The 24,960-nt window shown below is 37.4% G+C and overlaps 1 long non-coding RNA gene across 1 annotated transcript; it reads right to left on the reverse strand.

The window, feature by feature from the left end:
• Positions 1–1,634: 1,634 nt before the first annotated feature.
• LOC127433800 (uncharacterized) lies at positions 1,635–16,231 on the reverse strand. The gene is made up of 4 exons (XR_007895941.1): positions 13,936–16,231; positions 13,669–13,820; positions 13,127–13,164; positions 1,635–6,795 (listed from the first exon to the last, which is right to left on the reverse strand). It is a non-coding gene; the product is annotated as an uncharacterized LOC127433800 (long non-coding RNA).
• Between the last annotated feature and the right edge of the window lie 8,729 nt (positions 16,232–24,960).

Below are 24,960 nucleotides of genomic sequence, written 5' to 3' on the forward strand. Positions count from 1 at the left end.
ATAATTAAAAGGTTAGTTAATATAACGATGACTTTTAAATGGGCTTTAATGACTGAAAAGTCAAGGGAGATATTTGTCACCATATTTTATAATGACCATGTTTTAAACTTCCTACTTTGAAGAAAGCTTCTCATACTCTGCCTACAGGAATGGGAAGTAAGTTGAAAGTTCCATTTACATTTTAGCTTTATCATTTTATTTATTCTATTTTTGTTTATAGTGCAGCATTTTCTTTATTGTATGTTTTTGTACTGAAAGCCCAATAAAACCCTTTATTTGCTGTTCTCATATGTATTCAGCCTGCCTTTGGCTTTATAGGTCATTTCTGACTAGTCATACTGTGGCACTGTACCTCAAGCAAGTTTTGAGAATTCCTTTTCGTCCAGTGATCTTTGACCCAGATCATGAAATTCTGATAATCTAGTGAATTCTGGAGCAGCTGTAGAACAATGCCAGAGAGGCATTAGACTTGTTCTGCCCTTTGACCTCTGAAGATAAGGACAGTAGAATCTTTGCTCATCCCACTCTCAGGCATGTTTGACTAGCTCCGTATATTTGCTTGATGTTGTCTTCTCTCATTACTAAGTCTGATGTATTTTAAATGTTGATATTTGCGACTGATGTTGTTTCAGTGGTACATTAGCACTCTCTAGTGAGGGTTAAAATGACTGCTTCGTCTTTTTAAAAGTCTACTCCTGCTGCCCCCTACTGGTTACCTGCAGCACTGCTTCAGCTTCATCTGTGCAGTCAGGAGTGTGATGTGATCAACTATGCTTTAAATAAGAATTTTTCAAATGTTATTTGAAGAAAAAAAAAAAAAAAAAAAAAAAAACTATGTACCACAATGGCTTGTACACAAATATCATGCAATTATAACATGTATGACAACATTTACAATATTTATGATAAAATATTTGAGTGTCAGCAAATTGTTTGGTTAGGAAAAAGAGGTCAGACTTCATGCAAATAAATAGAGAACAGAAAGAGATATATTAAAATTGAGTATAATTTGGTTAATTTATTGGGATAGTTTCCCCCAAAAATGAAAATTCTCTCATCGTTTACTCACCTTTGTGCCATCCCAGATGTGCATGACTGTCTTTCTTTGAATATTTCAGCTCTTTAGGTCCTCACAATGCAAGTGAATGATGACTAGAACATTGAAGTTCCAAAAAGCACATAAAGGCAGCATAAAAGTAATCCATAAGACTCCAGTGGATAAATCCATATCTTCAGAAGGGATATGATAGGTGTGAGTGAAGAAAAGATCAATATTTATGTCCCTTTTTTCTATAAATTCTCCCCCTTGCCCAGTAGGTGGCGATATGCACAAAGAATGCGAATGAAACAAAAGTAGAAGAATGTGAAAGTGGAGATTGATCATAAAAAAGGACTTAAACCTCCTATGGTATTCGGTCATTTTTGACCGAAATAAATTTTCCTCATTTAATAAAAATGGTTTTCTTTATCTGAGCAGTACAAGACTTTTCCACCATTTACCATATAAACATAAAAAAAAAAAAAAAAAAAAAAAACGTGCTTGATTTGATAAGACTAAGTGGTCATGAAAATAAATTTAAAAAAAAAGTGTCATTGAAAATGAATGGGAAAGACCAAAAAACAGAGCAATTATTTATTTTTTTATCTGTCAAATAAAATCAATAAATCAGCCACAATGCAGAAAAAAAACACATAGAAATTACAGGGTGATACTCTATAACATCCTCAGTGCAAAATGTACACACCCTCTCACAAAAACACACTTACACACACACAAAAATGAACTGGTGAGCAACAACACAGAGCCTTTTACATTTGTAAAAAAAAAACAACAAAAAAAAAACAACAACAATAAATCAGTCATATTGCTAAACACACACACTCAGAAATGAAGGGATGAGACGATAACACACTTACAATGCAGAACACACACACACACACACACTTGTACTATAGAAAGTTTGAAATTGCTAAATATTTACTCTGATTCTTATGTTTTATATTCTAATTGAATTTTCAGAATTTTCAGTTAATTTCTGTTTCTTGATGTTGATTTTCTTGACATTATTATGCAGTTTTTTTATGTTTATTAAATAAATTATTGGTAGAAAAATGCTTATTATGTGTCTTCTCTTTGTAACACCACGGTCAGGTTCAATTGCAAGCATAATGATATTAACTGCGAAAACTGACACTTCAAATCAATTTTAAAATGCTAAACTTTGACAAATAATAGTTTGATAATGTCTAAATATATAGCCAAATACATATCTTGTGAAAAAATATAAAAATGAGGTTACAACAAGCCATCAGACTTCACAGTAGGTGGCCACAGCCATCTACTGGCTGTTACTGGAATGACATGGTTTTCAAGTCATGTTATTTATATTTTGTTCACCAGATGACAGCAATCTGCCTCCAATTTCGTCACATTCTCAAATTTTCTTCATGTTTCAACTTATAAAAGTGTAGGTTCTGAATTTTAAAAAAAATAATAATATTTGCTAATTAAATGAATGGTAAAATTTAGAAATGTACATGTAAATAAGATCAAAATAGCATAAAATTCCAAAAGAAATGTATAATTTTATTGTTCTTACTTCAGGGAAGAAGAAATGGTATCATTATCATCATCATCATCATTCCGGTCAAAAATGGCCGTGAATACCAAAGGGAGGTGTCTTTTTTCAATACCATAGGAGGGTTAAATATGAATCTGTTTCTCACTCACATCTATCATATCACTTCTGAAGATATGGATTTATCCACTGGAGTCTTATGGATTACTTTTATGCTGCCTTTATGGGCTTTTAGAGCTTCAGACTTTTGCTACCCATTCCCTTGCATTGTATGGAACAACAGAGCTGATAAATTCTTCTAATAATGTTTGTATGTGTTCTGTAGAAGAAAGGAAGCCATACACATCTGGGATGGCATGAGGGTGAGTAAATGATGAGATGATTTACATTTTTGGGTGGACTATTTTTTAAGAAGCACCAGTGTTTAAAGGATTTGAACAGAGCTGAAGTCAGTCTATGCTCGATTTTGATTGGCTGGCTGGGGATTTCTAGGTTAGTGCTGTGGTCACACTGTTGAGGGAGAGAGGCATATTAGCACTACTCCAGTGAAGAACGACTGCATTTTGCAACTTGCCTTGTTTGAGTTCTAGAACACTTTTCAAACAGTTCTAGAATTCAAAGTCAGCTCATTCTTATTGAGCATTCTAGAAACTCTTACATTAAGAGTGGAAGGGGCGGTTGGGTTTGGATACAGACTCTCAGTGCTGCTGTTTCCTGCATCTGGTGGAAAATACGCTGGAGGATTCCCCCTCCCTCTCCGGCCACTGCACTAGGGTACTCAGGGGGAACTCCCTGCCAGGCAGCCCTCTCATTTAGGCTAATTTCTCTGGATGGTTCAGGCAGCGGATGGTAGGACACACTGGGGATGGCAGGTCTTATTAGCATGAAAAGGGGGATTACTCGTTAATTGTCCCTGCTGTGAAGGCCAACTAATTTATTGTTTGAGAGGGGGAGATTGGGTCCTCCAGTGTGCGACTGGTTTCATATGATGCTGTAGTTCTAGTTAATGACTGTAGTTGGTCTTGTGCAGATAAACACCATCACTAACAGCAGGGGGCAGCTGGCATTTATAGCAGGGGAGAAGAGAGGGGAGAGCTGTTGGGTAGATAGAGCAAGATATATTTGAAATGGAGATTCTGTGTATGTGTGTGTGTGTGTGTGTGTGTGTGTACTGCTCCCCTGGCGGTCTCGTTTATCTCCCACTAACGAGCTCAAGAGGCACTGAAGTATACATGCTCTCTCTCTCTTTATTCATCCATTTATTCACTCCCTCTCTGGTAGGCAGTCCTGTCAGTTACACAGTAAGATCCTGGTCATTTTTTGAGGCACTGCTTTCCTCTTCTACCCATAAATCTGTTTATGAACAAATTGATTAGTTACATCATCCTTTTGATGTTGTTTAGCAGCAACACCAAAGCTTTGTGATGCTGCCTACAAAAATATTTCAGAAATATGTAAGAACAACCTGGAATAGTGTTCACATAACATTTGATGAGGAAACTTGTTACAGTGCTGGACTGCTATTGCATTTTACTAAATGAATGAATGAATAAATTAATGAATCGAAACTATCTGGTAAATTAATTTATTGCTTGCTATATTCATTTATTATTAAATTAATACATTTAGTAATTTATTAATTGCTTGCTATGTTCCTCATTTGTAAGTCGCTTTGGATAAAAGTGTCTGCTAAATGACTTAATGTAAATGTATATTATTTATAGAACATGAATAGTTTCCTCAAGTTGTAAACTCTGAATCTTAAATATATTAAATTATTTCTCATTATTACTGTAAGTTCATTTTTAAAAATTACAAGTTAAATCCAACATTTTGTGCCTCTGATGTATTTACACTCACTCTTACTTGTTATATGATCAAGATATTCAGATAAATTCACTGCAAGCTTTAACAGAGTGAATCAATTAAACATTTTAGGGTTGACTGTAAACTGAATTCCAGAGATTCATGACAAAACTGCAGTGAATTTATAACACTGTGACAGAAATTATCATATTAAATCAAATAAATGATTTTAATTCTAAATATTAAAAAGAAATGTACAAAATGTAAACAAATACAAATATTAAATACAAATGTAATTATTTATATAAATATATTATTACTATTTTACACACACACACACACACACACACACTCACACACACACACACACACACACACACACACACACACACACACACACACACACACACACACACACAAATACACAGCATATACTGTATACTATATACACTGGCAGCCAAAAGTTTGGAATAATGTACAGATTTTGCTGTTTCGGAAGGAAATTGGTACTTTAATTCACCAAAGTGTCATTCAACTGATCACAAAGTATAGTCAGGACATTACTGATGTAAAAAACAGCACCATCACTATTTGAAAAAAGTCATTTTTGATCAAATCTAGACAGGCCCCATTTCCAGCGAACATCACTCCAACACCTTATCCTTGAGTAATCATGCTAAATTGCTAATTTGATACTAGAAAATCACTTGCCATTATATCAAACACTGCTGAAAGCTATTTGGTTCGTTAAATGAAGCTTAACATTATCATTGTGTTTGTTTTTGAGTTGCCACAGTATGCAATAGACTGGCATGTCTTAAGGTCAATATTAGGTCAAAAATGGCAAAAAAAGAAACAGCTTTCTCTAGAAACTCATCAGTCAATCATTGTTTTGAGGAATATACAATGCTTGAAACTGCCAAAAAAACTGAAGATTTAATACAAAGGTGTACACTACAGTCTTCAAAGACAAAGGACAACCTGCTCTAACAAGGACAGAAAGAGATGTGGAAGGCCAGATGTACAACTGAACAAGAGGATAAGTACATCAAAGTCTCTAGTTTGAGAAATAGATGCCTCACATGTCCACAGCTGACAGCTTCATTGAATTCTACCCGCTCAACACCAGTTTCATGTTCAACAGTAAAGAGAAGACTCAGGGGTGCAGGCCTTATGGGAAGAACTGCAAAGAAAAAGTCACTTTTGAAACAGAAAAACAAAAAGAAAAGGTTAGAGTGGGCAAAGAAACACAGACATTGGACAACAGATAATTGGAAAAGAGTGTTATGGATCTTAACACCATTGAGCATTTGTGGGATCAGCTAGACTGTAAGGTGCGTGAGAAGTGCCAGACAAGACAACCACATCTATGGCAAGTGCTACAGGAAGCGTGGGGTGAAATGTCACCTGAGTATCTGGACAAACTGACAGCTGGAATGCCAAGGATCTGCAAAGCTGTCATTGCTGCACGTGGAGGATTTTTTTGATGAGAACTCTTTGAAGTAGTTTATGTAGTAATTTTATAATAATAATAGTAATTTTTCATGTTATTAATGTCCTGACTATACATTGTGATCAGCTGAATGCTACTTTGGTGAATAAACGTACCAATTTCTTTCCATAAGAACAAAATCTGTACATTATTCCAAACATTTAGTTGCCAGGTGTAAAAAAAAATAAAAAAATAAAAATATAAATATAAAATTAATATATATATTTGAATTATTATTATTTATATAAATTATATTTACATATATTAATAGAATAATTATTAATGTAATAGAATCATTATATTAATTTTTAGCTCAAGGCCTATTTATTGAAATAGATTATAGTAGGCTATTAATGTACAGTAAAGTCCTTTTATGAAGGTATTTTGCAGTATGGGTTTATGTCCAGTAGGTGGAAGTATACATTATCTTTTAAACAACGCTTTTCCAATCCAGCTGCTTGATGTGTCCTTGAAGATTACATAGATTATGTTAAAAAAAAAAAAAGAAAACACTCACACAAAAAAAAAAAAAAAAAACCAGACTGTTATTCGTAGAGTTAATTTTGAATACACTCAAAGGAGAAAAAAAGGATCAAAGACATGTTTATAAAAGTTTACATTTCATCAGTAATGAACCAACACAGATTGCATCTGTACAAAAATAACTTACAGCATGGCTTAACTCTTAGAACAATCCAATCACAGAATCCACAGAATATTGTGGTATATCAGTAACCCACCCAGATGCAAGTAGGTCCTGATGGCATCAAAGATCAAGAACAGGAGCTCAGGACTGTGACATTTAGATCAGAGGAACACAACCAGATCTCTCTCTCTCTCTCTCTCTCTCTCTCTCTTCTGCTTTCCTATAGAGACGGATTGTCTGGTAGACATTGTGCAGCAAGAAGAGCCTGGGGCCTGATGGAAATGGGGAGATAATGTGTTTAGCATCAGATCTCCTGCAGAGGAAGCACTGCATTAGAGCGATTTGATTAGGCCTTTGCCAAACAATCCCATTGATCAGAGTCATTATCTTTACTCAGATTTATGTTAACCAACAGGAAGCCATTTGATGGGTCAACACAACACATTGAAGAGGACTCAGCACCGTATCATATCCCATTTCTAATGATGAATAGCGAGAAAATAAATAAATGACGCTGAGGGGGATGACAATTGTGTTGCCACAGTGTGTGTGTTCATTGATTAAAAGATCCTGCTTTATTTACAGGGACCTCAGTGCTTACACAGGGATTATTAGATCCTGTACTCCTGTGTTAGCGCAATACTTGTGTTTACGTGTGCATTCAGGCATGCATCCTGTGAGGATAAAGTGCAGGCATGCACAATACTAATCCTTTTTGAATTCAATTAACACTTTATAAAAGTATCTCAAAGCACACTTGTTTACTAGGGTTTTCCTCAGGCAATTTAAAGGGATAGTGCACTCAAAAATGAAAATGAAAATGAAAATGAAAGTCATCATTTTAATCACCTTGATATTGATCCAAACCTGTACGACTTTATTTCTTCCAGGGAATGCAAAAAGGAGATGTTAGGCAGAGTGATAATCTCAGTCACCATTCACTTTCATTGTATGGGGAAAAAAGTTGCAATGAAAGTGAATAGTGACACTCTAAAAAAGTACTATTTAAATAAAATTATACTTATTTGAATTTAAACTGGGGTGCAAATGCACATCAAAGCATCTTGGAAAATCCTGATTTCATCACATTTACCTAATGTTATTTTAATGTGACGGTTGTGAAACTGGAAAATGCCTCTAAGCTGCCTATTTGAGTGATTTTGTTAATGTGACATTGTTTAGTCTTACGTTACCTCTCATTTTTACATCCTGATCAAGTCACTGGCTATATATGAGTCAAGAAAATATCCCACAATTAGTCATGCATGTCAAGTTATTTTAGGTAACTTTAAACGCATTGACAAGACAGGGCAACATCTACTGCTGAATAAATGTTTTTGGCATTTGGCCCTACAGGCAAACTGATCTCTTTCCTTTCCTCTCACATCAGAGATATGGACATGCTTGTCAGCATAATTTGATTTGGGCTGGGAGCCATTTCCTGTGGAAGTAGACACTGAAAGAGAGGGAGTATGTACCCAAGAAGTCTTAGCAGACAGAATTGTGTGTTAAGTGTGACATTGTCATGGAGCCTCTTTTGACACTTGTAAAATGCTTCTCTCAGGTGTTGTGCTACCCATGCAGAAATCTACAGCCCATTTTATCAGGTGATGACTTGTGAAATGAACAGTATAGGGAGGTATACCGAAAGTACAACTTGTACAACTTGTTTTTTTTCTCTATTGATGAAAGCAAATCCTACTTGTATTCATTTTCATCACATTCCATGTCTTCGTGTAGTCAGACATTCGCATAAATTATCGCATAGGCTATTTGAACCTACATAATTTACAGTCTGAGACAACACTGATAACATGGGACTTAAAATCTTATATAAACCTGGAAACAAACAAAGTATAAGGATTTTTTATTTCTAGGTCACTTGACAGTGTGTAATCTGGCTGTAATCTGATTACTAAACAACTAGTTAATGTAATCTAATGACTTTTTAGTCAAAGTAGTGTAATACATTACATTTTAAAGTCTTCTAATCAGATCACCGATTTTGAATTAATCTGAAGTACTTTTAAGTACTTGGGTTTCAGCCATTACACATATTTCTAAAACAATATTATTTATGTAAATACATTTAAAACATGAATTATGTTCATATGTACATCTGATTGCATTTCTGAGACAGCTGAAGGCCGTGCACCCCATAAGGAGTAAGGCAGCAATGTAAGGTGCTGAGTGCATGAATTGCGTCCGACAATGAAAAGGAGGGCTATAGACATTATTTTAAATTTGGTGAGTAGAAATGACATAAAAAAAATTATGTGACAAGTGTTTTTAAGTAACTTAAAAGTAATTAGCAATGTGATTACTTTTCAAATGAAATAAATAATCTCATTACAATTTTAGAGAAGTAATCAGTTATTTAAAGTGGATTACTTTTAAAGTAACTTACCCAGCACTGCTGATCAAATAAGTAAATTCGTGACATTGACCATTAATGTCAATGCAAGTGAATGGTGTCCAGAACTTTGAAGCTCCAAAAAGCACATAAAGGCAGCATAAAAGTAACCCTTAAGACTCCAGTGGTTAAATCTATATCTTCAGAAGTGATGTGATAGGTGTGGGTGAGAAACAGATGAATATTTATGTCCTTTTTTTTACAAGAAATTCTCCTCCCTGCCCAGTAGGTTGTGATATGCACAAAGAATGCAAATCGCCAAAAACAAAAGAAGAAGAATGTGAAAGTGAATGTTGAGATTTATAGTAAAAAAGGACTTAAATATTGATCTGTTTCTTACCCACACCTATCATATCAATTCTGGATTTAACCACTGGAGTCAAATGGATTACTTTTATGCTGCCTTTATGTATTTTTTGGAGCTTCAAAGTTCTGGAAACCATTGACTTGCGTTGTACTGACCTACAGAGCTGAGACATTCTTCTAAAAATCTTTGTTTGTGTTCTGCTAAAGAAAGAAAGTCATTCACATCTGGGATGGTATGAGGGTGAATAAATGATGAGAGAATGTCACTTTTGGATGAACTATTCCTTAAAAGCAACTGTGTTGTATTAATTAAAAAGTTTATTAAATAAGAAAAAAAATTCTTTTTTTTACAATAGACCTTTTTCACACTCCTGGTTTTGGAACGCAGAAGTAAACGATTGCAGGGTAAACTTCGACAGCACTGAATGGGAGTGAATGGGAGATCAAAGCAAATATTATTTTCACGTACCCATTTGCTCCATGACCAAAAGAAAAAAATTCACTATTACATTGGAATGACTTACCAGAATAAAAATAAAAATAGAGAGCGGTGGATTAAGACAAATTTACTGTCACTCTCTCAGCAGCTGTAATAGAAACCCTCTCACAGCTGTGGTAATTCATTTTTTAAAACTAATTCCAGGGTAATATAACACAAAGCATATTATCATATTATCATATACTGTATTATCATATACTGTAATTATCATCTAGATTTACGCTGCTAAATAAGGCAGAAACACATCATCACAGTCTGTGAGAAAGGTCTATTGTGGTCTCAGACTTAAGGAACCCATTGACTGTATAGACAATGGTCTTGTATGACTGACAATAGTCTGTCATGACTGAAAGAAAATCTGTTATTGTAGAATGGGGTGAAAAATCCAGAGCTCCAGGGTGGAATATGTGTGTGTGTGGGTGCTGACTGGTCTGGGGTCAGTGGCTCCAGGTTTCCAGCAGCTCTATGTGTGCTTGAGTCAGTCACTCGTTACTCACTGCGGTCAGCTTTGATGGCTGACAGTTATGGGTTTTGTGAGCAACACAGAAAATGCAGCAAGGAGGGTCCTTTGTTGTACTATACCAATGGGGCAGGCTGAGTCAAGTCAAAGTGCTGAGGAATCCCCCAGGCCACCTTAGCCATGGGTTTGTGTGTTCGGAGATGTCAGGATGGAATCTGTGTAGGAATTTTTCACCCAGCTGCATGGAGATCGCAGATAGAGTTGGCAGATGGGGAAACATGCCCTAAAGTCTACCTTGAGAACAAAGAGTTATGACATAATGATTATCTATAGGGCCAAATAGCTCGTCTTTCATGCTCAAAGATGTCTTTTTGGACATCTGTATGGGGTACATCAGAAATCGATATGAAATAGTTACCATTATTTATGCTCATACTTAGGAATTTGAATAAAGCCATAAATGTAAGTATTAAACTTAAAGGGATAATTCACCCAAAAATCATCATTTACTCACCCTCATACCATCCCAGATGTGCATGACTTTCTTTCTATGCTTAACACAAATGAAGATTTTTAGAAGAATATTTCAGCTCTGTAGGTCCATACAATGCAAGTGAATGGTGATCAGGCCTTTGAAGCTCCAAAAAGGAGATACTGGACTTATTATTTTCACCTAGTGGACAATAAAAATCCCATCGACTTGTATTGAAGAAGGAACCTATGCCATACAGAGACCAGAAAATCATAGCGACTTTGACCAGTAAGCAACCAACCAGAACACTCAAGCAACCACCGAACACCTGGCAACTTCATAGCAAAGTGCCTAAAACCAGCAACTGCATAGCGAAGACCTGGCAACCATCTACAATACTGTAAGGCAAGCACCACTCACATTTTCTTTAGAAAATTTACAAATCTAGTTCGGTGTATTCCTGATAAAGCTGTCCTTTCACAAATTGAAGGCAAACTCTACCACCCAAGAATGCATATATCGGTCAAAGAAATATCTAAATGTGGCAAATGGCTTGCATAGCAGGTTGATTCAAACCCACAGCCTTCCGGATGGCAGCCTAACTCACTAACCATAACCAGTGACACAGCATCACTCGGGCCTTCATGGTCAGCATGTGGTATCAACCACACCTCAGAGAGAAGATGGAAGAAAAGGTCACATCAGAGTCACTTTAACCCAGCATAGTCGTTTGAAGTGCAAGAGAAACTGTGGCAGAGAGGGCAGCCAGGCCCCTCAGTCTCCTGCCCAGCTGGGGAGAGTTAGTAAGTCCTGGGATGTTCAGAGGCACCGTGGCACATGGGGGTGTTTGAGGCTCAAAGGGGCCCCAGTCAAAGCTAAAAACAGACAATACACACATGCACACATTCTAACAAGCCCGTTTGTTTCCTATCAAGACACTTTGTGCAATGATGGCAAGAGGAATTGCTTAACAGAAGAGATGTTTAAGTGGAAGAGAGAAATGCCTATTTGAGTATCGTGGTCCTCTGTAAGACTTTAAAGGAATATTCCAGGTTTAATACAAGTTAAGCTCAATCGACAGCATTTGTGGCATAATGTTGATTACCACAAATAATAATAATAATAATAATAAAATAATAATAATAACTTTGACATCCCTTTTCTTAAAAAAAATAAAATAAAAGCAAAAATTGAAGTTGCAGTTAGGCACTTACAATGGAAGTGAATGGGGCCAATTTTCTGAGGGTTTAAAGGCAGAGATGTGAAGCTTATAATTTTATAAAAGCACTTACATTAATTATTCTGTTTAAACTCATTCATTATTTGGCTGTAAAAGTTGTTTAAATCATAATTTTTTCAGCCACTGTAGGGTTTTAGGGTTTGTTGACATTACATCGTCATGGCAACGGAGCTGTAAAAGTGGCTATAACTTTACACAGAAAAGGTTATTACTTGAATTTATGTTAACATGCATATTGTTTACGTCTTGTGGCTATACTTTTAAAACAGTGAGTATTTTGTTGGCCCCATTTACTTCCATTGTAAGTGCCTCACTGTTACCCAGATTTTTTGTTTTTTTTGTTTTGTTTTTTTAAGAAAAGGAGGGATGCATTGAAATAAATTTTTGTGGTAATCAACATTATGCAACAAATGCTGTTGATTGAGCTTAACTTGTTTTGAACCCGGAATATTCCTTTAACTAATAGACAGTTCATTTGTAACCATTATAAGATGTTAATTTTTGAACTCGAGCTTTTGCAAGACAATGATGTCGTGTTCAAATGTCTTCAATACTAAGATTATGACAACTAGTCACTGTGGCTCAACTAGAACATGACGTTAGAATCATCATGGTAATGGGTTTGATTCCCAGGGAACATATGTACTGATTAAATGTATAAACTGAATAGACTGTAAGTTGCTTTTGGTAAAAGTAAATGTCATGAGGACTACACATAAGAGCTGTTTGGCATAAAATTAAAAAGGCTATTAAAACTTTTTACTGTTAATAATGCAAAAATTGGCATCACCTATAGATGGCACTATTGTAAAAGTGTAAAAAATATTTCAAATCACATCTGAAATCACATTACACAAGCTAACTAAAAAAGTCTACCCAAAGTGTGTTTTACAGTAAAATATCTGAACATCCTCAAAACAAGTTACATTTACTCGACAAGCAAAGTGACGTAAGATGCAAAGTCCTGTTTTCAAAGAAATCTAACAAAAGTTTGGTGAGATTTATGCTTGAAACAAGAAATATAATAATTGCCAGTGGGAAAAGAGAATTTAGAAACTTAATTCAAAAGGGAAAACAAGTTTAGTTTTCTTTACCTATTGCCAAATTAGTCTTGTTTTAAAAGCTATAAATAAAATAAAAAATGCTACTAAAAGTATTGACTGTTAAAGGGATAGTTCACCCCAAAATGAAAATTCTCTCATCATTTACTCACCCTCATGCCATCCCAGATGTGTATGACTTTCTTTTTTTCTGCAGAACACAAATAAAGATTTTTAGAAGAATATCTCAGCTCTGTAGGTCCATACAATGCAAGTGAATGGTGACCAGAACTTTGAATCTAAAAAAAATCTATTAAAGGCAGCATAAAAGTAATCCATAAGTCTCCAGTGGTTAAATCCATGTCTTCAGAAGCAATATGATAGGCGTGGGTGAGAAATAGATCAATATTTAAGCCTTTTTTCACTATAAGGGTGCTTTCACACTAGCACTTTTGGTGCGCACCCGGGGTCGAATTACGTCAAAGTTCGGTTCATTTGGGTGAAGTGAACACTGTTTTCCGAACTCGGGTGCACACCCGTGAACCACACCCGGGTCAGCTTGAAAAGGTGGTCTGGGATACGGTTCATGTGAACTCTGGTACGGTTTGCTGCTGGTATGTACACAATTGTACCAAAATCGGCTTGTGATGACGTAAAATTTGCGTCATTGCAGGCTCACGGTCGCAAATATAATGGTATAATGCATTTCTCATACCTGCTTGCGTCCAAATACACCGCCTCCAGAGAGCAGCTCACATTCTTCACATCTCCTCCAATGCATCCGCGGGCTCGTGGCAGACAAACGCTAATATTCATCCCATCATTGCACATTCAATGCATCCACGGGAGACAAACACAAGTGTTGTTCTGTGCATAACAAATTTTTGTGCTAAATACAAAGAGACAAACTTTAATACTTAACACAGTGACGCCTTTTTGAGTTACCTAGTTACAGTGGTAAACAGCTGCCGCTTGTACTCACGTTGATGACGTAATCGGACTGCAGTTCGGACCCAAATAATATGATGTGAACAGAGACCAGCACGGAGAGCAGCAGGAGGGGCAGGAAACAAACTCGGGTTCGATCCAAGCAATCGAACCAAGTGTGAAAGCACTCTAAATTTCCACCTTTGACCAGCTCTGGCCAGTAGGTGGCGATATGCATGAAGAATGTTAATTGCCAAAAAACAAAAGAAGATGTTAAAGTGAACATGAAAGTGGAGATTTATAGTAAAAAGGACTTAAATATTGATCTGTTTCTTACCCACTTAGCATATCACTTCTGAAAATATGGATTGAGCTGAGATATTCTTCTAAAAATCTTAATTTGTGTTCAGCAGAAGACAGAAAGTCAAACACATCTGGGATGGCATGAGGTTGAGTAAATGATGAGAGAATTTACATTTTTGGGTGAACTACTGCTTTAATGACTGTTGACTATTTTGACGTTTTCTGGAATGTTTCAGATAAATCTTACAAAACTTTTGTGAGATTTATGCTTGAAACAAGAAATATAATATTTGCCAATGAGATAAGACAAATTAGAAGCTTAATTCGAATTGAAAACAAGTTGATTTTTCTTACCCTTTTGGCAAACACCCTTGTGTTCAAACTTTGTTTGATTTCTCAAAAAAAAAAAAAAAAAAGACTTAATAACATGTAATTTTGCTTCTCACATAAACATATCTTGTTTAAAAGATGTTTAGACATTTTTTACTGGAAAACAAGACCAAAAAAGTAAGAAAGCTAGCAGTCGCAATATTCACACACTCAGATGAACATTCTTCTTCAAGATGTTGAGCAGCTCTCCAATGGTGTTTACAGTCTTCATTCTTAACTACTAGAAGTTCAAGAAAGAAGAAGAAAGAGACGTAAATGAAAGGCAGAAAGGGGCCAGAGCAAAACTGCCCTTTGTGATCAGATATCAGAAGGCTCTGTTATTAGCCCCTTCTCTCTTCATGCCCGTAGGCTGCTTTCATCTCTACTGAGTGTCACTAGTAAATGCTGGAGGTCATCTTGTGCACTATACCTGTGTGTGTATCTGTGCATTCTGCTTTACTAAGGTCAGCTCACACTTATGTCAACACTGCCATTTAACAAAAGACCACAGACAGGAGATCAGACACTCAGACTAGAAAGATCATTTACATGGTCCGGATTGACATTTACACTTATGAAAAACACAGGGTGCTGTGAGTCACATTTGATTAACATGATACCCAGATGGTCTTTTAGGACTGTGTTTATTCAACATGAGACGATTTGTGGTGATAAATCTAAAAGGGATGTTCACGCAGGTAGCCTGATCAAAAATCTTCTTTCACAGGTCTTTTTACCTGGATGTCCCCATTGTGCTCACCTAACAGGGAATGCTCCAATAACTTATTTCATATAAAGGCTAGGAATGGACATTAAAACACATTAATGGAACATCCTCATGATGCTATTATTATTTGATGAAAGTTCTCACAATGTTAGGAGAAAACGTTCTTAGTGCAGCATAGTTCGTAGATCAAAAATGTAAGCATAAAATCATGACTCTTCTGAGTGTGTGTGACAGAATCCTAAATCCGAAAATAAGTAAACACCACTGTAAACAAAATGAAATTACATTTTATCCAGCTTATGGTTTTTTTTTAGTCACAGATAATACGAGATGTGGATTACTTTGCATCTACTTAAAAACACATGTTATACCAACAATTTCCCCCCAAAAGTCGTCCCAGCTAGCCTACAGATTTGTCTGAACTAACAATTTCTTATTTGTGAGTTGCAACATGAATACAAATTATGCACTTAGTGTTATAGGCTTATTTTTTGCTGTTTGCTGACTTAATTTCTGCTATTATTGTTGTTGTTGTTTTTTTGCCACTGTTAGTTAATTGTTGTGTGGTGATGTTCAAAGATCATCATTTTACTTTTTTTGATTGTCACCGTTATTGAGGTTTGTGTATTAAGGGTTGAGGTCTATCGTGTGTCTCTATCAAACAACTGTAAGTATTGTCTTGCAAGACATTCCTTTCTTCAGAGGCAAAGATAACAGTTAACTTCATGTAAAATTACTTTAAAACCATATACACAAGATAAAAGTTCTTGTATTGCGAAATGATAGTTGTCTGAACAAGAAGTGATTCGTTTTCACAACAAAATTGTTTGCATTTAGTGAACAGACAAATTCAAATTGACTAAACAATGCAATGTTACTGAGGACAATTAAAGGAATATATTGGGTTCAATTTATGTTAAGATCAATTGATAGCATTTGTGACATAATGCCGATTACCACAAAAAATAATTTCATCCCGACAATCCTTTTCTTAAAAAAAAAAAAGCAAAAATTGAGGTTACAATGAGGCACTTACAATGGAAGTGAATGGGGCCAATTTTTGGAGGATTTAAAGCAACCTGGTCTCATAGTGAAAACATGTCTCCAGGTAAAATTCCCTGCAGTTTCCAGGTGAAATGAACACTAGAGGCACTACTGTGTGTTTTATTCACTTTAACTAAAATCTCAATGGCTGATTATGACTTTATAAACACTTATTTTTCTCTCTGCTATGTTATGATATCAAGACACTTTTACTCTAATGCACCTTTGAAAAATTATACATTTTAATGCTTGTATTACAGACCCACCTACATTTATACACTTATTCCAATATGATTAGCTTGCATGGTAGCGCACTTCATAGAGCACTAGACTTTGGACTCGGAGAACCATGGTTCAAAACCAGACAAGAACTCAAGCTGACATGATAAAGACATAGATGCGACACGAATTGACATGGTTGCTTCAGAAAATGTGCTTTTCACATTAGTTAAGAGTAAGGATGTCTGTTTTTTTTAACTCTCATTTCTCTTTTCGGACACTATTGGTTAAGTTTACAGTAAAGTTTTAGGTAAGGGAGGTATGTTTTAGTCAAACCTCCATCTAAAATTCACCTTAAAGACCTTGTCTGATTACAACCTCATTTCACTTGGTTTTGGTGCCCCCTGCTGGACATTTCACTTGAAAAGTGCAGCCAAATGTGTTATGAAGCATGTAATTTCAGTTCTGCAAAAACGTTGCAATGCTCACATAAATTTCATGAGACCAGGCTGATGTAAAGGCAGAAATATGAAGCTTATAATTTTATAAAACCACTTACATGAATTCTTCTGTTAAACTCAAATATTATTTGAGCTGTAAAGTTGTTTAAATCGTCATTTTTACAGCCGTTTTAGGGTTTGTTGACATTACATCATCATGGCAACAAAGTTGTAAAATTGGCTATAAATTTAAACAGAAAAAGGTTATTAAGTGATTTTATCACCCTAAAATCATGTTAACAAGCATATTGTTTGCGTCTTTTGGCTATATTTTTGAAACACTGAGTATTTTAACATTTATGGATTGGCCCCTTTGACTTCCATTGTAAGTGCCTCACTGGAACCCAGATTTTTGCTTTTTTTAAATCAAAATTAATTTTTGTGGTAATCAACATTATGCCATAAATGCTGTTGATTGAGTTTAAAGGCCCAGATATACTGTACTTCATACGAAAACAAAGAACGAACATGTGTGACGTCATTTACAACAAAATTTGGCCAAAAAGGTGTTTTTGCGTTAGTTTCGGTGGTTCGTAACTAGGGTTGCTGCACGTACAGATGAAATGATGCATCCCATATCAAATCAATATGGAACGCGTTTTGTCCGGTATTTAAGCTGGTCCGATGACGTCACTGTGAAATTGTTCAAGATCATTAATTTAACCTTGGAATATTCCTTGGAAATTGTGCCTACGGTGGGTAAGGGACCGTCTGAAAACTTCAGCCAGCACCCCTTTTCTTTTGTCTTTATTTTGCACATTAACACTTTTATACAGTCATCACTGCAATTGTATACGTGTCATCATAAATTACAATAACAGCATAACCAACACATGTTATGGCCAAGTATAGCGTGTTAGTGCATTAGCATCATCAAAATGTAAACTGGACAAATTAAACATGTTCTACTGCATATATATTACTTTAAATCATCATTGAGTGGTTAAACCAACTTCTTTTACTGACCTCATGTAAATTCTACTCATAGAATGAGGCATAAAGTCATTGATAACACATTTTAATGTTACATTAGTTTAGGTTTTACATAGCGTCCTCATATTTAAATGTACTTCTAAACGCCTCCCACAGCGGTATAGCGGATGTCTTTCTGCAAGTCAGCAGAAAGGTTAATTAAAAAATGACACCTTGTGCAAATCTGACAAGACACTGTGAATCACTCGTTATACCACGGTTCCAAAGGGCACTTATAAATGTCTGAAAGTGATGCATCCATCAGAGAGTGGTCTCTTTTGAATTTTGAGTTGTGTTGCTCATTATCATGTGTGAGAACTCTGTCTACGGAAGTGGAAATGTTGGTTTTCAGACGATTGGTTGCTTGCAGTAAGCACTTAGCCCTGCTGGAAAAAAGAAAAAGAAAAAAGAAAACAGCTAAAACCAGCCCAAGTCGGTTGGCTGGTCTTAGCAGATTTGGGATGGGCTTAGCTGGTCACCCAACCTGACCAGCCTCCCAACTCTGAAACCAGCCAACTGACCAGCCTGACAATGTTTAAAGCAACCACCCAGAACAAACAACCACCCAGAAATGCATTAAAAGACACTCATAACAGCATGGCAACAACATAGCAACATGACTCACTTGTCATTAAAAAACATAAAACTCTAGTTCTTACTCTGGTATTATAACATTAATTCAGTCAGATCACAGGCAACTTTGAGCTCTAGACTAGCAAGGACAGTGTTTAATTATAAAGAAAGATCTGCTGATATTCTGAATGAACCAGGAAGTAGCAAATGACCTAATTAATGTAAAGTGTCTCTCACAAGCCATACTTCTTCTGCTCCAGCTCCCTGTCATAAGTACCATCATCACTCAAGATGACTCAAGATGGCACCGAGTATGGCTGCTGCATTGCGAGCTCCGACACAACATTGTAGTGTTTTGTTTGTTTTGTTTACAATTCTTATGTTTTTTGTATTGGATGTTGTCTGCTTTATTGTCTACGACAGACAAACACTTTTGGACATTGGTTCAGCAATTACACACCGTAAACCGGACTTCAAATTCCTCAATGCAGACCTGCTGTTTACAAACACACCAGCAGAGCCCTTTGTCTGGGCTGCACAGCCGCGGAAACACAGGAGGAAAAGGGGAAATAGAGCCGGCATTCTCATCAGAGAAAGATGTCGTGCAAATCGATCCCCGCTACCCAGTATACTACTGGCAATTGTTCAGTCTCTGGATAACAAGCTCTGCGAGCTGAAAGCGCGGATCTCTTTCCAACGAGAGATGAGGGACTGCTGCATTATCTGCCTAACAGAAACTTGGATGTCTGCTGAGATTCCAGACTCAGCCATTGAACCCGCAGGGTTCTCCGTGCGCCGAACGGACAGAGCGAAAGACCTCTCAGGTAAAAGTCTTTCTGTTCTCCTGATCTGGAATTTCTCATGCTTCTGTGTCAACAATTCTGGCTACCGAGGGAATTCACAGCGGTCGTTATCACTGCTGTGTACATCCCGCCACAAGCCAACACAGACCGGGCACTCAAGGAACTGTAAGGGATTATAAGAAAGCAGGAAACCGCGCATCCTGAGGCTGCCTTCATTGTGACCGGGGACTTTAATAAAGCCAGTTTCAAATCATGAAAAATACCACCAACACATTAGTTTTAACACATGAGGGGACCGGGTTTTGGACCATTGCAAATCCCTCCCCCGCCCACCATTTGGCAAATCAGACAACTCTTCCATTCTGCTTCTGCCCGCTTACAGGCAGAAACTGAAAAAGGAAGCACCCACCCTCAGAACGATCCAGTGCTGGTCGGACCAATCAGAATCTACGCTACAAGACTGTTTTGATCACGCGGACTGGGAGATGTTCCGGTCCGCCTCTGATGACGACATCGAGCTTTACGCTGATAGCGTAACGTGTTTCATCAGAAAGTGTGTAGAGGACGTCGTTCCGACCAGAACAATACGGATCTATCCGAACCAGAAACCTTGGATTAATAGCAATGTTCGCGCGGCACTTGATGCGTGGACCTCCGCTTTTAATTCCGGGAACGTGGAGGAGCATAAACAAGCCAGTTATGTCCTCCAAAAAAGTACAGCATCAGATCAGCAAAATGTCAGTACAGGAACAAGATTGAAGGAAAGTTTAACACCACCAACTCTAGAAGCATGTGGCAGTGAATTAACATCATCACGGACTTTAAAGAGAATAAAAACTCTGCCGTGAACACTGCTGCCTCTCTCCCGGAGGAGCTAAATACTTTTTATGCTCGTTTTGAGGGAAATAACACCGCCCTCGCGGAGAGAGCTCTCGCGGCCGAAGCTACAGAGGTTAGTTCACTCTCCGTCTCTGTTGCGGAGGTAACCCGATCCTTCCGACGGGTGAATATCTGCAAAGCCATGGGTCCAGACGGCATTCCGGGCCACGTCATCAGAGCATGCGCGAACCAACTGGCTGATGTTTTTACGGACATTTTCAACCTTTCCCTCTCTTTGTCTGTAGTCCCCACATGCTTTAAAACGTCCACCATTGTGCCTGTTCCAAAGCAATCCAAAATAACTTGCTTAAATGAGTGGCGTCCTGTTGCTCTGACCCCCATCATCAGCGAATGCTTTGAGAGACTAATCAGAGATTACATCTGCTCAGTGCTGCCTCCCTCATTAGACCCATTGCAGTTTGCTTACCGCAACAACCACTCCACTGATGATGCCATTGCATCTACAATACACACTGTGCTCTCCCACCTGGAAAAAAAGAACACTTATGTGAGAATGTTGTTTGTAGACTGCAGCTCAGCATTCACCACCATATTGCCCTCCAAGCTTGATGAGAAACTCCGGGCTCTGGGCTTAAACAGCTCGCTGTGCAGCTGGATCCTGGACTTCCTGTCAAGCAGATGGCAGGTGGTTAGAATAGGCAGCAACATCTCCTCATCACTGACCCTCAACACTGGAGCCCCACAGGGCTGTGTTCTCAGCCCACTCCTGTATTCCCTGTACACACATGACTGTGTGGCAACACACAGCTCCAACGCCATCATTAAGTTTGCTGATGATACGACGGTGGTAGGTCTGATCACTGACAATGATGAAACAGCCTACAGAGAGGAGGTGCACACTCTGACACACTGGTGTCAGGAGCACAACCTCTCCCTCAACGTCAGTAAGACAAAGGAGCTTGTGGTGGACTTCAGAAGAAAAGACAGAGAACACAGTCCCATCACCATCAATGGAGCACCAGTGGAGAGAGTCAGCAGCTTCAAGTTCCTGTGTGTCCACATCACTGAGGAACTAACATGGTCCATCCACACTGAAGCCGTTGTGAAGAAGGCTCATCAGCGCCTCTTCTTCCTGAGATGGCTGAGGAAGTTTGGAATTAACCGCCACATCCTTACACAGTTCTACACCTGCACTGTAGAGAGCATCCTGACTGGCTGCATCTCTGCCTGGTACGGCAATAGCACCGCCCACAACTGCAAAGCACTGCAAAGGGTGGTGTGAACTGCCAGACACATCATCGGAGGTGAGCTTCCCTCCCTCCAGGACATATATACCAGGCGGTGTGTGAAAAAAGCTCGGAGGATCATCAGAGACTCCAGCCACCCGAGCCATGGGCTGTTCGCACTGCTACCATCAGGCAGGCGGTATTGCAGCATCAGGACACATACCAGCCGACTTCATGACACCTTCTTCCCCCAAGCAATCAGATTTTTGAACTCTTGATCTCTCACGATCAAAATACATCAACACTGCACTTTATTACTCTTACTCTTATATCTCACACCGGACTGTCATAAATTATATTATTATTATTATATATATTCTCTCTTAACAACACACTGGCAACTTACTATCAACCGACAGCCTGAATGTCAATACAGAACAATACAACCTACTGTACATTCTATATATACTTTTTTATTGTATAATGAGTGGTGGTGGTGTAGTGGACTAAAGCACTGAACTGATAAGCAAAAGGTTGTTGGTTCAATCCCAACAGTTACCACCATTGTGTCCTTGAGCAAGGCACTTAACTCCAGGTTGCTCCAGGGGGATTGTCCCTGTAATAAGGGCACTGTAAGTCGCTTTGGATATAAGTGTCTGCCAAATGCATAAATGTAAATGTAATGTGTATTCTATATTGTGTGTTGTATACTGTACATTGTATGTTATTATTTGTATATTGTGTTGTGTGTAATTATGTGTATATTAGATTTTAAATTGTTGTAAATCTGATGTTTATTGTAAATTGGTATACGTCTCATCACTGTCACGACTACTATGTTGCTCAGAACTGCACCCAAGAATTTCACACACTATTGCACTTGTGTATATGGTTGTGTGACAATAAAAGTGATTTGATTTGATTTCATTTCATTTCACCACCCTCCCAAGGAGAGGCAGATAGCACCTAATGTGAAATAGTATAGAATGCTGTAGAATGAGAATACAAGTGTTCACACCCCATCAGGACAGAAGGAAGCTCTGTACATCAAGTAAACGATAGTCTGTGGAGCTTTAGATTTTACAGCACATTGTTTGAGCGAAATGGCCTTACATTGCCAAGTGAGAATCGCTGGCATATGGTACCAGGATTCCCTTCTGTTGGAAACAGAGCATGTGAGAGTGCCTTTTTGAAGATTCCACTCCGCTTGCTCAGCGCCACAAGCTCAGCCCAGAATGTGCTTCGTGATGTGCTGGTTTGGGAACCTGCAAAATAAGCAATAGGCCTGAGGTTGTTCAAACACTGTTTTAGTGATGTTGCAAACCTTATAGCCTAAATAAATGCAAAGAATAAATCAAAGTTAAGAACAAGGAAATCGAAAGGGAGTGGAGAGACTTTTGGAATAGAACGCATCACATTACCAGAGAGCACGAGGATGTGCTACGCAAACATAGCAGTGGAGCAAAAGGCGAGCTAGTAGGCTACACTACTATTCGATAATAAATTAAGAGATAAGTACATAGTAAGGTTCCATGGGGTTGCAAACGTTAGAGCACCCTCAATTGAATACTGCATATTGGCAAAGCATATTTCCTTGAATCCCAGCGAACACACACACAAAATCCCAAAACGAATAAACATGTATGATCTTGCAGATCAGTGTCGTAATTTGCAGGCGCAGCATTCTGCTTTCATGCCTTTATTGTACAATTGAGCAATTGATTGGTAAAGATTTCCGCTCTCGCATAGGAAATTTCATAGCGGAATTATCTCACTTAATCGACCGCCTGTTGCTTTCGATTTCTGCTTCAGGATAAAGCGGCACATAACTGCTGGTCAGGTTCCCAAAGCCAAATCCACACCTTAACGATAAGAGAAACGTAAAACACTGACACTAGATTAGTGGTTGCAGATACCATCTTCCGACATCACTTGCTGCATTCATGCGCAGAGAAAAATAAATGTGCGTACAATAGAAAAAAACTTTTCTTAAATGAAGGCAGTGTCATTTGTAAATTAAATAAATTGTATTTGTTTTGAATCATAAAACATGATTTCATCTAATATATATATATTGGACAAAATCTCACTTTATGCAGGACAAATATTTTTTATTTGTTAAATCCATGGTTAAACCCTGCTGTATGGTTTACGCATGGTTTACGCATATAAAGTCCGGATTCACTTTATAATGCTTTAAAAATATCAAGGAAAAACAAAAGGGGCACATGCTAACTACTAATATAATAATTATTATATAAATAACCACAGTCCTATAGATTGCATATGATTCGTACATATACAATTGTAGGGAATATTAATCGAGCAACAATACTGAAAAAGAGAAAAACATTCACTGCTCTTGTCTGGATAACTTAATACACCCTTTAAAACTGAACACAAAATTAGGATGAGAAATTGCTCATTTTAATTTACAGACACAAAGCCTGACAGCATTAAATCAGAAACCTATTAATGAATCAAATCTACAGTAAAAAGAACTAAAGAACATTCATGAATTTCACTTTTACCTGTAATTTTTTTCCTGGTATCAGTCCATGTTTTCATTATTGCCATAAATGACTCAAACAAACCTTAAAGTTGAAAAGATTGTGTTTTTCTAGGTCGGTTGTGTCACTCAGATCCAGTTTAAACTGAAAAGTGCGAATTTGCACGTATACGAGTTTCTGCACCACCGCACATACTGTATGTTTTATCACTTGTAGAGGCATATTTGATGACTTGTTTAAAGTAAATTTCAAAGGCATTATTTGAAGATGTTCAATGACATATGTGCTAACAGAGAAATATTTGACTGATTGCACATGATAACGAAGGTCTGGTTGACCCGATTATCTAACAGCCATTGTAAACCAGTTCAAAATAAACAGCAAGATTTGATATACTAAAACACAACAATACAATCACATAATTTCAGATGTGTACATTACTAAGCATTTGATAATTTAATAAATGTCAGCCTACAACCTAGCCTATATTTCACACAGAGGGGCATTTGCTTGGGCCAATGTAGCCACCCCTCCATGTACGTGCCCGGAAACAAGTATACTACAGAGACATTTCATGTTGGAGCGGGATTTGAGCAAAAAAAATTTTTACCAGTGAGCGTGAGTGGTACTTGAGTGGAGCATTCACTTGGGCTGCTCACATGCTCTGGTTGCAAAGCACCTCTGAACAAAACACTTGTAAATCATTAGAGGATTGTGTAGGACAGCCTTACAAAATGGTCTGGGTTTAACTTACACAACTTTGGTCATGATTGCATCTCATTACTCCCCTAGTAATATAAATATTTATTTTGTCATGTCATGGATTATTATGCCTGTCTCTTAAAGAGTCTCAGGAAATATCTCAGAGCAGGTTGCCAAAAGCTTATGTCTCTGACATTGACTTTGATTTAGTTTACACATATAACAGCAAAATGGAAACCATGTTATTAAGCTTTTGGAATTCATGTACTAATTTGCTTTTATGTTAGTGTTG

Source organism: Myxocyprinus asiaticus, chromosome 43 (genome assembly GCF_019703515.2).
Source record: "Myxocyprinus asiaticus isolate MX2 ecotype Aquarium Trade chromosome 43, UBuf_Myxa_2, whole genome shotgun sequence".
Lineage (NCBI taxonomy): Eukaryota > Metazoa > Chordata > Actinopteri > Cypriniformes > Catostomidae > Myxocyprinus > Myxocyprinus asiaticus.